Source organism: Antechinus flavipes, chromosome 5, assembly GCF_016432865.1.
Source record: "Antechinus flavipes isolate AdamAnt ecotype Samford, QLD, Australia chromosome 5, AdamAnt_v2, whole genome shotgun sequence".
Taxonomy (NCBI): domain Eukaryota; kingdom Metazoa; phylum Chordata; class Mammalia; order Dasyuromorphia; family Dasyuridae; genus Antechinus; species Antechinus flavipes.
In genome coordinates this window covers 6,899,948-6,917,327 of record NC_067402.1, presented here as the reverse complement: position 1 = coordinate 6,917,327, position 17,380 = coordinate 6,899,948, and positions in this window count along the sequence as shown.

The following is a 17,380-nucleotide window of genomic DNA, read 5'->3' as shown; positions in this document are numbered from 1 at the left end:
ATGGTGTAAGAATTGAGCCCTCAGAAATGAATGTAAACTATTTGCATTTTTGTTTTTCTTCCTGGGTTACTTTTACCTTCTGAATCCAATTCTCCCTGTGCAACAAGAACTGTTCAGTTCTGCAAACATATATTGTATCTAGGATATACTGCAACATATTTAACATATATAGGACTGCTTGCCATCTAGGGGAGGATGTGGAGGGAGGGAGGGGAAAAATCAGAACAGAAGCAAGTGCAAGGTATAATGTTGTAAAAAAAAAATTACCCTGGCATGGGTTCTGTCAATAAAAAGTTATTATAAAATAAAATTTAAAAAAAAAGGAATTGAGCCCTCACTTTCTAAAGATGAGATTCTAAGAGACAGAGGCAAAGGAGTATATTTCAGGCCAAGGGGGCATATTGTACAATGGTAAGGAAAGAGAGAACAATAGGTCTGATTTTTCTTGCACAGCATGATAATTGTGGAAATATGTATAGAAGATTTGTACATGTTTATCATGTATTGTATTATTTGTCATATAGGGGACAGTGTGGAAGCCATGGAGGGAGGAAAAAAAAAAGAAAAAAAAAAAACTTGGAACACAAGATTTTTTAAGGGGGAATGTTAAAATCTATCTATACATATGTTTTGAAAAAAAAACTTTTAGAATAACATAAAATAAAAAAGAAAGAGAGCCATTAGAAAAAAAAAGTTTGGGGAACTTCGTATAATAAATGGAACATAGGAATTCATCAATTACCTAAATGACTATTTAGTCAATCCATAAACATTCATTAAACACCTACTATATGTGAACCATTGTGCTAGGTGATGAGGAAACAAAAAGAGGCAAAAAATTGGTCCCTGCCCTCAAGGAGCTCACAATATAATAGAGGAAATACTAAGCAAAATATTTGAATACAAGATATAAAAATAGGAATAAATAAATATGTAAATAGGAATAAATATTTTTGGGAGGGATGCATTAAAATGATAAGGAATTGAGAAAAATTTTCTTGCAGAAAGGGGGATTTTATTTGATTATCCAGAATTTAAAGAAAGCCAGGAAAGCCTGTAGGTGAAGAAGAGGAAGGAGAATATTCCGGGAATGGAGAAGCATTCAGAAAAGTTGTCTGAATTTAGAAGATAGAGGCCACTGTCATTATTTAATGAACTCCAGGTTCCCTGTATTCTTGATGGGATAGATCTGATATATGGAAATATGTGTATATGTATACACTTGCATGTGTGTGAGTATATATTTCTTGTGATTTATGAAATTCCACATTTCCCTAAGAATTATTCTTGTTATTCAGTCATCTCCAATTCTTTGTAACCCCATGGATGGTATTCTTAGCAAAAATACTGGAGGATCCATTATTTTCTTCTCCAGTGAATAAAGGCAAATGGGGGTTGTGATTTGCCTGAAATCACACAGATATTAAGTGTCTAAGGCTGAATTTAAACTCAGGTATTCTTGAGTCCTGCTTCAGCATTCTATCCACTGAGCCATGTAGCTGCCAGTAAGAATTATGGTTGAGCATAGACAAAAGAACAATGGAAAGATACTGAACAGTTGTGAACAGGCTGTAACATAAAGGAACTGAGAATTGCAAGTGAGTGTTTTACAATTCCATACCATGAACACAGCAATATGAAATATCTAATGAAATGCTATTTCTTATTGTCTTTGGACAGACCATTAAACCAATACCACCAATTATTTTCTTTTTTTTTTTTTCCTGCAAGTACAACCTGGGAGCCAAGTTTCCATTTTTCTGCAATTTCTTTCTGCCTTCAGATTTAGTTAATGGGAAAAAAAAAAAAAGAAAAGTCCACAAAGGTTCATTTGAATCTTCCATGAGTAGCAGCAGTTGGTGTGTCAGCAGCCTATGATGTCATAGACTAGGAATAAGAAAGGCAATTTCAATTTTATCCTCAGATATTGTTACCCTGGACAAGTCATTTAGTCTTAATTTTTTCATCTGTAATCCGAAGATAATAGCAACTCTCTTAGGATGAATGTGAATATCAAATGTGCATATCTTCTGGACTTTTAAAAGATATACAACTACCAGTTAATGATGATAATAATCCTTGGAAGAAAGACTTTACATTCAGAGTGCCAGAAAACTAATTCAATGTTTATAGATGACTCCAAACCATTAACTTCTTATTTTCTTTTTTCTGCCTCTCTGTTACCATTACTATCAGGGTACATTGCACTGGGGATTATGTTCTATTTCCTTTCCTTTATATGTATTCATGTCCAAAGAATTAAGGCATAAGGGACCAGCCAAATAGCAGTGGTTCTATCAAGTTTGTTGCTGATAACATACCTGAAGCTTTTTTTGGTCTTTGTATAACCTGTCAAAGAGTACCCTCTGTTGGGTTAGCCTTTAAGAGCCAAAGGTCACCCCCTTCCAACAGTAAACAGCAAAATAGGACTAACATTATAGATATCAGATAAGATATCTTATCTGACTTTCTTCTGGGACCCATTTTGGGTTTTTAAGAGAGTAAATGATTGTGGAGTTAGGAAGCTCATTCTCTCAATAGGAAGGACAAAATAGAAATAACCTTTGACATGTTGTTAGTAGACATTCTCCTATCAAGTAATTTATGAGACCCTATAAATCCATAAGTAAAGAAATTGAGTTCTCTCAGAGGTGTTTCCTGGGAGAGACAGGTACTGGATAAAATTATCTTAACTCTGCTGTATATGTTTCCATAACAATAGGACCCAATGATATTTCTTCTGGGACACACATTCTATAAGAATGTCAGGAAAGCTGACCAAGTCTCACTAATGAATAGTGTTAAAAACTCATACTAACCTGATATTTTGTAGTTAATAAGATTTCTTCTCCATAGTAGCTCTGAGAGATCAAAAGAAATGAATCTTTCCTAGTAGAAGTCAGGGGCACTAAAAAAAAAAAATAACAATTTTACAATGAGGTCTTGAAAAATAACTCAGAAGGGAAAAAAAAAGTCTTATGTTGTCTTATTTATATTTGAAAACCAGATAATTACAATTATACATGTGAGTAGTAAGAAAAATTCCAACTGGATTATGGAGACACAGCCTTGTTGATTATAAGAAAACTAGGTGTGTTTTACCTAGTCACCAGGCAATCATTCAGCACCTGAACTAAACTTTGCAGATGCAGAGTCCAAAATGTAAGGAGCTCTCCCCTTGAGGAGTTTCAATAGTCATGAGGTAAAATAATTTTAAGGAAAACCTGTATGATTTAATTCAACAAATATTGAATGCCTACTGTGTGCAAGGGCCTGTTCTCCTTGAATCACTACGCAAAGATAAATCTAAGGAGCTCAACACTAAAAGTTTGGTTTCCTTTTTTTTTTTTTCCTATTCTGTCAAATCAATTTTATAAGGTGCTTTGGTGTGAGGCCTACAAAATTGATTTGACAGAATAGAAAGAAAAAAAAAAGAAACCAACTCATTGAAAAACAACACATTTCAAAGTTCAATTGGCCAAATACAAAAGGAGAGCAAAACACTGGGGAAGAGGAAAAGAGGGAAAGGAAAGATAAAAGTATAAATGGGGAAAATAAGACGGTGGGAAATAGGGTTAGCAAATTTAATTGTGAAAGTGAATGAGGTGAATTCTTACATAAAATGGAAGTGGATAGCAGGCTGGAATAAAAGCCAGAATCCTACAATTTATTGTTTAAAAGAAACACATTTAAAGCACAGTGCTATATACAGAGTAAAGGTAAAGGCTGTAGCAGAATCTATTATTCTTCTGCTGAAGTTAAAAAAAAAAGCAGTGATAGCAATAATGATCTAAGGTCAAGCAAAAAAAAAAAATAGATCTAATTAAAAGAAATAAGGAAGGAAAATACATTTTGCTAAAGGATACCTTAGATAATGAAGTAACAGCAGTACTAAACACATATACTTCAAGTGATATAGCAACCAAATTCATAAGAGTAGAAGTTAAGAGAGCAGCAAGAAGAATTATATAGCAAAGCTATACTAGCGGGGAATCTCAACCTTGCTCAATCAGAACTAGATAAATCAAACCACAAAATAAATATGAAGAGAAGTTAAGTAGGTAAATAGAATTTTAGAAAAGTTAGACATGATAAATATTTGGGAAAAAAAATTAAATGGAGACAGAAAGGAATATACTTTTTTTTCCCTCAATGGTACATGGAACTAGATAATAATTGACCATGTATTACAGCATAAAAACCTCAAAATCAAATTCAGAAAGGAAGAATGAGTCAATGCATGTTTTTTTCAGATCATGATACAATAAAAATTTTGTGTAATAAAAAGCCAGGGGAAAATGTACCAAAAATAATTGGAAGCTAAATTATCTAATTCTAAAGAATGAATGGATAAAACAACAAATCATATAAACAGTTGATAATTTCATCTAAGAAATTATCAATAATAAGACAACATGTGAAAATTTATGGAATACAGACAAAACATTTATTAGGGGAAGTTTCATTTCTCTAGAAAAATTACTTGCATAAAATAGAGAAAGAGAATATCAATAAATTGGGCATGCAGGTAAAAAAGCTAGGGGAAAATACCCACCCCCCAATTGAATACCGAATTTGAAATTCTGAAAATAAAAGAGATTAATAAAATTGAAAGTAAGAAAACTATTGAGTTAATTTTAAAAAGTAAGATTTGGCTTTATGGAAAAAAACAATAACAAAATAGATAAACCTTCAGTTGATTTGATTAGAAAAAGGAAAGAAAATCAAAGTTTTATTATCAAAAATGAAAATGGTGAACCTTCCACCAAGGAAGAAGAAATCAGAACAATAATTAGGAGTTATTTTGCCCAACTGTATATCAATAAATCTGATAATCTAAGTGAAATGCATGGATATCTGCAAAAATATAGATTGCCCAGATTAACAGAAGAGAAAATAAATTACTTAAATAGTCCCATTAAAAAAAGAAAGAAAGAAAGAAATTGAACAAGCTAGTAAGCAGCTCCCTAAGAAAAAATTCTCCAGGGTCAGATCAATTTACAAGTGAATTCTACCAAACATTTAAAGAACAATCACTTTTAATAGTATGCGGACTTCTTGGAAAAAAACAGAGAAAGATAGAATCCTACCAAATTTCTTTTATGACACCACTATAGTGCTGATACCTAAGCCAGATGGGCTCACAACAGAGAAAGAAAATTATAGACCAATTTCCCTAATGAATATTGATGCAAAAATCTTTTTTTTATTATTATTATAGCTTTTTTTATTTACAAGACATGCATGGATAATTTTTCAGCATTGATCCTTGCAAAATCTTCTGTTCCAACTCTTCCTTTCCTTTCCCCTGTGCCCTCCCCTAGATGGCAGGTAGACCAATAAATGTTAAATATGTTAAAGTATATGTTAAATCCAATATATGTATACATATTTATACAGTTTATCTTGCTGCATAAGAAAAACCAGATTTAGAAAGAAGGTAAAAATAACCTGAGAAGGAACACAAAAAACGATGCAAAAATCTTAAATAAAATATTAGCAAAGAGATTATAGCCAGTTATCACCAGGATAATATACCATGACAAAGTAGGATTTATACTAGGCATTCAGGGCTGGTTCAGTATTAGGAAAACTATTAGCATAATTGACTATATCAACAACCAAACTATCATATGATTATCACAGAATAGGCAGAAAGAAGCATTTGACAAAATCCAACACCCATTCTTATAAAAATTAAAAAAAAAAACTTGAAATAGAATTTTCCTTAAAATGATCAGTGATATCTATTTAAAACTATCAGCAAGCATCATATGTGATGGTGATGAACTAGAATCATTCCCAATAAGATCAAGTTATCCACTGTCACCATTACTATTTAGTATTGTATTAGAAATGTTGGCTTTAGTTATAAGAAAAAAAAAAGAAATTAAATAAATTAGACTAGGTAATAAGGAAACCAAATTATCACTCTTTGCAGATTATATGATGGTATACTTAGAGCATCCTAGAAAATTAGCTAAAAACTATGAGAACAATTTACACCTTTAGCAAATTTGCAGGATACAAAATAAATCCTCATATATCATGAGCATTTTTATATGTTACCAGCAGAGTTCAGCAGCAAGAGATACTATGTGAAATTCTGTTTAAAATGACTGCAGATGTTCAAATCTGGCCTCAGACACTTAATACTTCCTAGCTGTGTGACCCTGGGCAAGTCACTTAACCCAAATTACCTCAGCAAAATAGACAAACAAATACATAAATAAATAAATGGGTGAATGAATGAATAATTAAATAAATGAAATAAAAAATAATTGCAGATAATATAAAATATTTTGGGATGCTACCTGCCAAGGTAGCAAGGTGTCTGTTCAAGACAAAATCAGGAACTATATAAACACAATTACAAAAGACTTTTCATGTGAATCAAATCATATCTAATCAGTTGGGAAAATATCAAGTGCTCATGAATAAACCAAGCTAATATAGTATAAAGACAATACTACCTAAATTAATATACTCATTCAGTGCACATCAATCAAACTCCCAAGAAATCATTTTAAAAAGATAGGAAAAAAATACAAAATTCATCTGGAAGAACAAAAGGGCAAGAATTTGAATGGAATTAATGGAAAAAATGTAAATGAAGTTGACTTTGCTATACTAGATCTGAAGCTATATCATAAAGCACCAGTCATCAAGACCACTTGGTACTGGCTAAGAAACTGAATAATTGATCAGTGGAGTAGGTTATTTTCATAAGACACAATATTCAATATCTATAGTAATCCAGTGTTTGATAAACTGATAGAACCCAGCTTCTGGGATAAAAAAGTACTATTTGATAAAAAAAAAATGGCTGGGAAAACTGGTAATGAATATGGCAGAAACTAGGCATTGACTTATACCTGATATCTGATACTAAGATAAGGCCAAAATGGCCTTGATTTAGACATGATGATATTTTTTAACAAATTAGGAGAACAAAGGATGGTCTACCACTCAGATCTGTGAAGGAGGGAATTTGTGAAGAAAAAAAAAAACTAGAATACATTATGGAATGCAAAATGAATAATCTTGATTATATTAAGTTAAAAAGGCTTTGTTTGCACAAAATGTAGACAAGATTAGAAGGGAAGTGATAAATTGGGGAAAAAAATCTACATCCAAGGATTCTAATAGTGGTCTCATTTCTAAAATATACGGACTCCAGATATATGACTCAAATTTATAAGAATTCAAACTATTCTCTAATTGATAAATGTCAAAGGATATGAACAGATAATTTGCATATGAAGAAATTTAAACTATTTCTAATCATATGAAAAAATGCTCCAAACTATTATAGATTATAGAAATGCAAATTAAGACAACTGTGAGGTACCACCATGTGTCTCTCAGATTGGCTAAAATGACAGGAGAAGATAATAATGAATGTTGGAGGAAATGTGGGAAAACTAGGGGACTAATACAGTGCTGATGGAGTTGTGAACTGATCCAATCATTCTGGAGACCAGTTTGAGACTATGACCAAAAAGGCTATCAAATTGCGTACCATCTTTTTCCTGCAGTGTCTTTCCTAGGCCTGTATCCCAAAGAAATCATAAAAAAGGAAAGGAGGATACACAAGTACAAAACTTTTTGTAGTGTCAAGAAACTGAATATTGACACATCAGTTGGAGAATGGCTGAATGAGTCATGGTGTGTGAATATCATGGAATATCACTGTTCTATAAGAAACGATAAGCAGGATGATTTCAAAGAGGCTTAGAGAGACTTAACATGAACTGAAGCTAAGTGAATTGAAGTGAACATTATACACAACTACAGTAATATTATCCAATGATCAATTATGCTGGATGTGGCTTTTTTCAACCATGAGGTGATTCTGGCCAGTTCCAATTTTGTCTTGTGATTAAGAGAGCTTTCTGCATGTACAGAGTGGACTGTGAAGACTGAATGTGGATTACTACATAGTCTTTTCACCTTTTTTGTTATTGTTTGCTTTTTGTTTTCTTCTATTTTCTTTCCTTTTTATCTTATTTTTCTTATGCAAGATTGTAATTGTGGAAATATGAATGGAAGAATTGCACATGTTTAATATATATTGGATTACTTGCTGTCTAAGGAAGGGAGGGATGGAAGAAAGAGATAAAAATTCAGAACATGGGGTCTTGCAGAGGTGAATGTTGAAAAATGTGCATATATTTTTTAAAACAAACAGATAAAAACCCCATAAATTGGTGTTATTCTTAAAAAGGAAGACATTAAAATTAGGAACCAAAAAAGGTAAAGGAAGGAGAGACCAGAAATGCTGTTTTTAAAAAGAGAGGGATGTTAAACTGAGATGAAAAGGAAGCACTGAAAAGTCAAAGATAGAGGAGGAATGATATCAGTAATTCAAGGAGAATTAGTGTAAATGGGTAGTAGAATATGTGGAGATAGGTTGAACAGGGTAGACATAGGAGGAGGGGATTGTTACAAATGATTTAAACCCAGCAGTTATATGTTTTAGGAATATCACTTATGTAGCCAATTATAGGAAAGACTAGATAACACATTAAGCAGACCTCATTGCACAGAGGAGATGATTCACTTTTTAAACTTAACTATTGTAACACAAATTTAGGAATTGTTTAATAATAATAATAATAGCATTTCTTATATACAACTTATTATAATTTGTTTATTATAATTACAACAGTTTTAAACCTTTTATAAATATCTTGTTTTGATGCTCACAACTCTATGAAGTAGGTAGTATTATTAGTGTTATTTTTATGTCAATTTTAGATGTTGTTATTTAACTCATGTTATGTTTAAAAGATTATTTTTCCATTTAATAGTATCTTATTTTTTCTCAAATTACACAGAAAGGTAATTTTCAATATTCATTTTTATAAGATTCTGAGTTCCACAATTTTTCTTTCTCTCCCTCCCCAAGGCAGCAAGCAATCTGCTCTCAGTTATACATGTACAATCATGCTAAACATATTACACAAAAATTCATTTTGTTAACTTCCATGCTATATGATTCATGTCTGTTGAGCTTGTAGCCTACTAAACAGACAAAATTTGTTTTAATTGTAGGTTTTATTTGTGATCAAATCAAATAATGCATACAAGGTACTCTGAAAATTAGCATAAAGGACAGTGATTGCTACTTCCTGCCATTTTATAATGCTGCTACCACTGCTATTGAGTTATTCCAGTCTTCATATGATTCTTCATTACCTCATTCTGGAGTGATGGACTTGGCAGATACTGGACTATTTTGTCATTTCTTTCTATAGTTCATCTTAAAGATGAAAAACTGATGCAAGCATTAAGTGACTTGCTTAGGGTGACACAGATAGTAAATGTATAAGATCAATTTTGAAATCAGAAAGATGAGTCTTCCTGATTCTGAGACTAGTGCTCTCTCCAATGTACCATCTAACTGCCCCATATTATACTATTGAAATTTATTTTTAAATGTTAATCTTTCCATTTGTCACTATTATTATTAATTTTATTTCTACGTAAGATAGTTTGAATCCTGTGTCAAGTAGAAAGTTAGCAACGTCTTTCCAATTTGATGCCATTTTCGTTAATTTATGCATCTATCCAAGTCATGTATAAACCTATTGAACATCTTAGGACTAAGGATAGATTATGGAGGCATCTTTGTAAATACATTTATTCCAAAATGATATTAAACCTATAATGACTTTTCTTTGAGTCTACCAATTTAGCAAGTTCCAAATTCACTTAATTATTGTATTTTACCATCATCTCTATAAGAATAGCCTAAACAATTTTAATAAATCCTTTGCTAGTCTTTTAAAACTCTTTTTATGGTGTTACTTTAATCTTTTAGTCCAACAAATCATTCAACAAAGAAAATATCATTTGTCATTGTCCACTTTTAGGGAAAAAAGTCTTTGTGTGTGTGTTTTTTTTTTTTTTTTTTTTTTTTTTTTAGTTAAAGCATCTTTTTTCTTACTACATTTATTGAGAGAGAGAGAGAGAGAGAGAGAGAGAGAGAGAGACAGAGAGACAGAGAGAGACAGAGACAGACAGAGAGAGAGAGAGAGAGAGAGAGGAATGGGTAGGATCTTTCCTTATTTATTCCACTAGGCAAAAGTTAGTCATTGTATATCTACAGTATCACACTTCTTTGGTTGTTGTTTTTCATTTACTTAATTGTAGTTATTTTATGTATTTCATTGTTTGCTTACTTCATTCTGCCCCAATCCATACACAATTTTGCAGCTTCATATTTATAAAGAATTTTAATAATTCTTTGTTATTGCATATATATACCACAAATTTTCTAGCAACCCCATAATCAATTAGTATTCAGTCTATTTTCAATTCTGCTTATTTTTACTATTATGAATATTTTATTATACAATGCTAGACAATTGTTATATAATGTTATATATATGTGTGTGTGTGTATATATATATATATATATGCACTATAGACAATTGTTATACAATTTTGTTATACAATGTCATACAATGCTTTTCTTATTTTGACTCCCTTGATGGATATGGCTAGCTGTGGGATAACTAGAACAATTGTTCAAATTAATTTACTGCTCTGCTAACAGCATATTAATGCATTCATTCTTCTACAGCCCTTCCAACATTGATTTTTCTCATATTTAGTTATCTTTGCCAATTCTCTGTATATGATTTTTTTCTCATTATGAATTTGTGTTTTGGGAATTGTTTTTTTTTTTGGAGGGAATAAGCTTTCCTGCAGTTAATGACAGTATGAATTTCTCTTTTTGAACACCGATTTCTCATACTTCTTGACTACTGTTTTGTTAATGAATAGCTCTTTAGAGTGACCCCTTCATGAAAATACCTTTGGAGACACAAAAATTATCAAGCCTTATTCACTGTTTGCCTTGCTTGATCAAAGAGGACTGGCAAGTCTGCTTTATTAATTAAAGAAAACATAAATCTTTATTTTTTTTCAAAACATCGATTAGAAGTGTAGCCACTGATCAAAGAATAATACTTGTGCTGTTAATCTGATGTTAAAGAACTTTGTCAGTAAGTAGTGCCAAAAATAAGCCATGTTTTACATAAATGTTGAAATTGGACATGATGGGAAAATATCAACAATAATAGGTTAATAAACATGATAAGATTAAGGTGGTACACAAATCATTGACAGACACATTTGGGGGATTTTTTTTCTGTTAATATTTTAAACAAAAAATGAACAAGGAATCAGAAAAGTAACAATTAGTCTCAGGACCTGATTATCTCTCAATATAGAAATCTTTTATCAGGGGATGGAATTTCATTTCATATTGGGGAAAATCATTCATTTGAGTTGATTTTTTATGTTTCTGAAATGTGCTCTAAAGATAATTTGAGAGGATGAGACATAATGGAAGAAGAAACAAAGGGGGGAGGAATAATTTGTATAACTCAAAGAAGAGGGAGAAAAGCTTCTGACCTCACATTAAAAATATAATTAAAGAAAAATGTCACCCTACAATTTCTTAAGGAAAAAAAATACTTCTCAACCCAAAGTCTGTTCAGTAATCTTTCAGTCATTTCAGTCAAGTTTGAAGCCTCAAAGACGATCAAGGAATAAAATCTGTACTTTGTTTACATTTGATTCCTACAGCAACCCTGACAAGAAGGTACTACACTCATTTTATAGTTGAGGAAACTGAGGCAGACAGAATCTAAGAGTCAAACAGCATCTGTGGCCAAATTTGAAGACATGGTTTCCTGACTCCAGACCCAGAACTTTACTCACTATGGAACCTAAATACCTTCCTCTTAAGGGAAAACCTTGGCAGCTGACAAGAGCTTGAAAGTCTTCACGTAAAGCATGCTCAAAGTGTATCTTAGAAGAAAGAAAGAAAACTGAGAAATTCAGCCAATCACTTAGCATTTTAAGCATAATTTTAAGTGCTAGACACTGAGATGAGGTGGAAGTGAAGAGGAATTATTTTCTAAGGCATATAGTAGCAGCTTAGCAAAAGCATGGAATGGGGAGATGGGTATCTTGGGTAAAAAACAAGTTATTTTGGGTGGATTATCAAATAATAAAATGAAAGGCAGAAATGCATATATAACAAATAGTTTATGTTTTATCATAGAAGCAACAGGACAGGTAGAATCTACAAGTGGATTCTACCAAATATTTAAGTAACAATTTTAATAGTATATAAGCTATGAGATAGAGAGACACTGAGAGACAGATAATAAAGGAAGAATAAAATGGAGAATACAATTAATAATCATAATTGTGGGGAGAAAAAAACTTTTAAAATAAGTATTTGTGAATAAGAAAACAAAATGCAAACAAACAACAACAAAAAGAGTAAAGAATGCTATGTTGTCATCCACACTCAGTTCCCACAGTCTTCTCTCTGGGTGCAGATGGCTCTCTTCATCACAAAATCATTGGAACTGACCTCAGTTATCTCATTATTGGAAAGAGTCCCAGCCATCAGAATTGATCATCATATAATCTTGCTGTTGCTGTATACAATGAACTCCTGGTTCTGCTCATTTCACTTAGCATCAGTTTATGCAAGTCTCTAAAATCATACCTCCGATCATTTCTTATAGAACAATAATATTCCATAACCATCATATACCACAATTTATTCAGCCATTCCCCAGCTGATGGGCATCCACTCAATTTCCAGTTTTTTTTCCACTACACAAAAGGCTGCCACAAACATTTTTGCACATGTGGCTCCCTTTCCCTCATTTAAGATCTCTTTGAGATATAAGTCCAGTAGAAACATTGCTGGGTCAAAGGGTATGCACAGTTCCAAATTGCTCTCCAGAATGGCTAGATCCATTTACAATCCCACCAACAATGCATCAGTGTCCCAGTTTTCCCACATCCCCTCCAACATTCATCATAATCTTTTCCTGTCAGCTCGGCCAATCTAAAAAGTGTGTAATGGTAGCTCAAAGTTGTCTTAATTTGCATTTCTCTGATCAATAGTATTAATCACATTTTTTTAATACTTGAGTTTAGGTTAGCAATTTTTTGAAAAAGTCAATTTTCTAAGAACCTGAGTTATAGAGAAAAACACTTGACTAATGTATAGCAAGTACTTCTGATAGGATACAGAGGACTCCAAATTATCAATAATGGGGTTTACAAAGAAGTTTTAAAGGAAATGTAGTTTCATTAACAAGCCAGAGGAAACATGGATGTGGGTAGGGGGAAATGTGCATTTTAGTAAGAGATTCCCATGTCACTAAGTATTCTAAAGTGTAGGCGTGCCCAGTTTACTTAAAGTCAATTAAATACATGATAACCTGGGGATCAAAACCCCATGAAGAGTATAATTGAAAGGGCTGCCCCTCCCCCAGGCTTCAGGGCAAGTGTGCTATGAATGTTCACAATGGGTCCCATTTAAAGTAGGACACAAGGTAATTAATTTGTCATTGCACTTCTGGGAGGTAGATAGCCTTTTCCAATAGACCTTAGAGTACAGAGCTTAATTTTAGACCCAAAATTAAACCATCCAAAACCTTGTTCTTTGGAAATGTGCAGAATTTCCATGCCATAGTCATGAGAACAGACATTTTCAAAATATTGTTTGAGCTATAGAAATAACCCCAAAGATTCTGAATCTATCTCCCTTGCTTTTATACAAGGATTAAAAAAATAAATTTCAACTGAGTTTGTTTTGAAAGGACCTATAAATATTGACTGGCAGGAAGAGATAAAAGCAAGGAGAAAAAAGCATCTGTCTAGAATTCACCCTTCTAACCCCATTAAAACTAGCATGTTCCCTCCCCAGAATCTAGTTAGTTGGATATATAGTTTTGAATGGATTGAACTCATGGATTAAACAGTTTTTCATGTTATTCATGAGCCCCAACCTATGTGTATATGTTCAATGATTAAGTTGATATAATCAAATGGGCTTGTTTAGTTTTTTAAAAAGAAGTATTTATTGAAGTGATTTGCTAAGTAGTTGGATAAACATTTTTCCCAATTCTTTTCTCCTGCTTGTATAAAAAACAAACATGTTCCATACTTTCTCACATTCTTACAAAGTCTAAAGGAAAATGGGACCAAGGATAGAGCATATGTGACAGAAGGGAGTTAAAATTCAGCTCCTGGAAGTCTTAGCTAGATATTATTTTCCCTTCTTTGTGGAGCTATCATGAAGCCCCATCTGATACATCATGTGGCTTTCTTCAAAGTTCCTCCTAAAGTCTTAAAGTTTCCTTTTGTTGGCATCATTAGTTTGTCATTGGCTTCCATTTCAGCCCCTGCTGCCGGTCACTTGTAGTCTAGGATATTGGAAGTATATCAATGAGAAATCTGACTTCCAGCCATCCCATGATACTCTATATTTTATGATATAGGACATCTTAAGACCCAAGTCAAAGGAAGGAATGGAGGAAGGAAGGAGTCTCTCTAAGTGATTCCCTCTCAGGAGTTTAGGTGGAAAGTCTTCTGTAACCAAGATAGCCAGATACTGATATTTTGAACTCCAGATCGACTTCCTTCTTTATACAAGAAATTGAAAGTGTGACTGAATTTTTTCAGTCAGTTCTAATACACTTCCAATATGTCATGATAACTGAAATAATTCTATTCCTTCCAAATTTAATTAACTATATTATTCACACTTAATTCAATACCTTTTTATTATTCATTGTTTCAATAGAGATGTTCTCAGCTACTAATTTAGGAATCACATCTAATACATTAATAGAATTTAGCCATGGTCCATTACTTGTACATAAATTGTTTTTCAGAAAATCTGAGAGATCACAATGTCAGGTATGATTTCCATTTGGAAGACCTGCCTCTCTTCTAAAACTTCCTTTCATCTTTTCCAGCATAGCCTATTCCTACTCTTCTAGTTTCTAATATTTTGTGCCTTCCTGTCCTCATCCATGGAGAAGCATAGGTCTCCTTAGTTTCCATCATATGTGATGTGCTATCTCCTGACTCCTTGAATTTGCACTGGCTCCCCAGTGATCAACACCTCTCCTCATCACCTGCTTCTTTGGAATCCTTCAAGACAGTTGAATCCAACCTTCTCCAGGAGTGCTTTCCCACCTCCACACTCTTCTCTACAGTTAGTGTTTTCCGTCTTAGGTTATCTTCCTCTTTCACTGGATATAGATTGAATGTACAGAGTCATTTGCATGTTATCTCCCCTATTAAAATGTGGGCTTCCTGAAAATTTGATTTTTGTTTATTTGTCTTTCTTTTCTTGTATTTGTCTTTTCCTACCACATTGTGACACAGTTAAAAAAAAGTTTATTGACTTATCTGTCTAAAGTCTCCTATCTGGTAAAAATCTAGGGCAGAATTTGAACTCAGATCTTGCTGACTTTTAAAATTATGCCACAGGACTTAAACCTAAGTAAAAGGATCTGGCCATCATTCTTTATCACCCATTTCTAGCACCATTATAAGATCCCACCCACTCCAGACTGATTCTTCTTTAGTGAAGCCTAAATCAGTTGGTTCCTGTATGGTTGTTTAACGAGCCAAAAGAAATACAGGGAACTTTTCATTCTGATCAAGACTATATTCAGAGTCTGTCTTCTAGGGCATCAATGTCAAAAAGTAAAATACATTTCAACCTCATACAGTTAAAGGTATCAGAACTTCTCCAAACAGAGCTACGGCTGTTATCTAGGTCATCTTTGCTTGTCCATCACAGAATTATTTATGGATTGGATGGAAGTAAGCTTTGAGACAGATTTGGGGGGAGAGTAGTTAAGGCCTGTGCTGTAATTAGCAAAGGCTGTGAATTAAGCAGGGGCAGTATATCTTCCAGTGATTGATACCGATATATTGCAGCATCATATCTATGACAACCCAAAGATGAGATTGTCTGAAGAAATTGTGGTCAACCATCAGTTTCACATTAATCTGGGCAAATGAAACCTTAATTCATTTGCTTAAACTAGATGATTAATTTGATCATCTATTTTGAAAAGAGTTTGGATTTCATTGTTTCCTGAGCTATATTGTGAACTTTCCTTTTCTCAGATGCTACTTACTGAATATGGTTACATTATGAATAGTGATGAGGTTGTAAGTATTGTTCAGTGGGCTATAGACCTTACAGTTCTGGACAGATGGTGAGTGTGCTTTCCTTTGCAGGTAATTTGCAATGCAAATTACTTTATGTTACACCGACTTTCTGATTCACACATATGAAACCACTTAGTTATAATTGCCACTATGAAGACTTATCTCTTGGGAAAAGAAAAAAAAAGAAAGAAAAGCATATAATCATATTATAAGTTATTGTAAAATATAATATTAGTCTAAGGTTCTTTTTTTATGTAGAAACAAAGAAACAAAGACATTCAATCATTTCCTATATTTTTTTCCACAAAGCTCCATTTTTTTTTTGCCTCCTCCATTTATTGATCTTGCTTCAGGCTAATCAACTTGATTCATGCTCACCTATAAATTGATATTCATTATATGGTTAAGATATATATTTCATATTTACCTACCAGAAGAAATCCAGGGGGATTCTCACAGTAAGTAGTACTCAATGCCTCTCTCTATGTAACAGAGGTTTTTCCTGTTTCTGCGAAAGATCCCAAATTCCAGAATCAAGGAACAATATCTCCAGGTCGGAGTCACTTTAAAATCAGTCACGGGTATAAGACAACAGACAGCATTACAAAGAGGCTATAATTGGAATTCTATCCACAGTCAATCAAAAAACAAAACAAAACAAAACCAAAAAAAAAAAAAAAAACTTGTTCTGAGGGAGTTTTATCTATGAAATTTTCTCATGGCATGGACCCTTTGGAGTTTAGCAGTCTTTATTTTTTATATTGTTTATTTAATTTTCAACATTCATTTTTATGACTTTAAATCCCATTTCCCCCCCCCCTATTTCACCCTTCCCAAGACAGCAAGCAAGCTGATATAACATATTCAATCATTTCATATATATATATATATATATATACATACATACACATTAGTCTTTTTTATTTTTAACTAATCTTTATCATCTCATATTACCAAGCTGGTCTTCCTCCTATTCCTTCAACTTGGCATTTCATTTCCCACCTCCACATCTTTGTATAGTCTATCCCTTAAATGGGTTCTCTACTCATCTGCATTTTTAGAATCCCGACACATGTCGGGATTCTAAAAGTCTCCATTTTTTGCCTTTAAGTCTCCATTATTTGCCATCTCCAAATAAGAGTTGCACAATCCCTATGTTTGTTCATTTCTGCTGAAACTAGTTTGCAGTTTCCATCTGTAAGAGGGAACATATCCTCCATGTTCCTTCCTGACTCTCCAAATCATTCCTTTGCTGCCATGATTCAGCAGTCTCTCCTCCTTTGAGCTTCTTTAAATCCAGCTGGATCACCCCATTAAAATCTAGAGATTGGTTTTCAAGCAGAGATGAGGCTATCCGTCT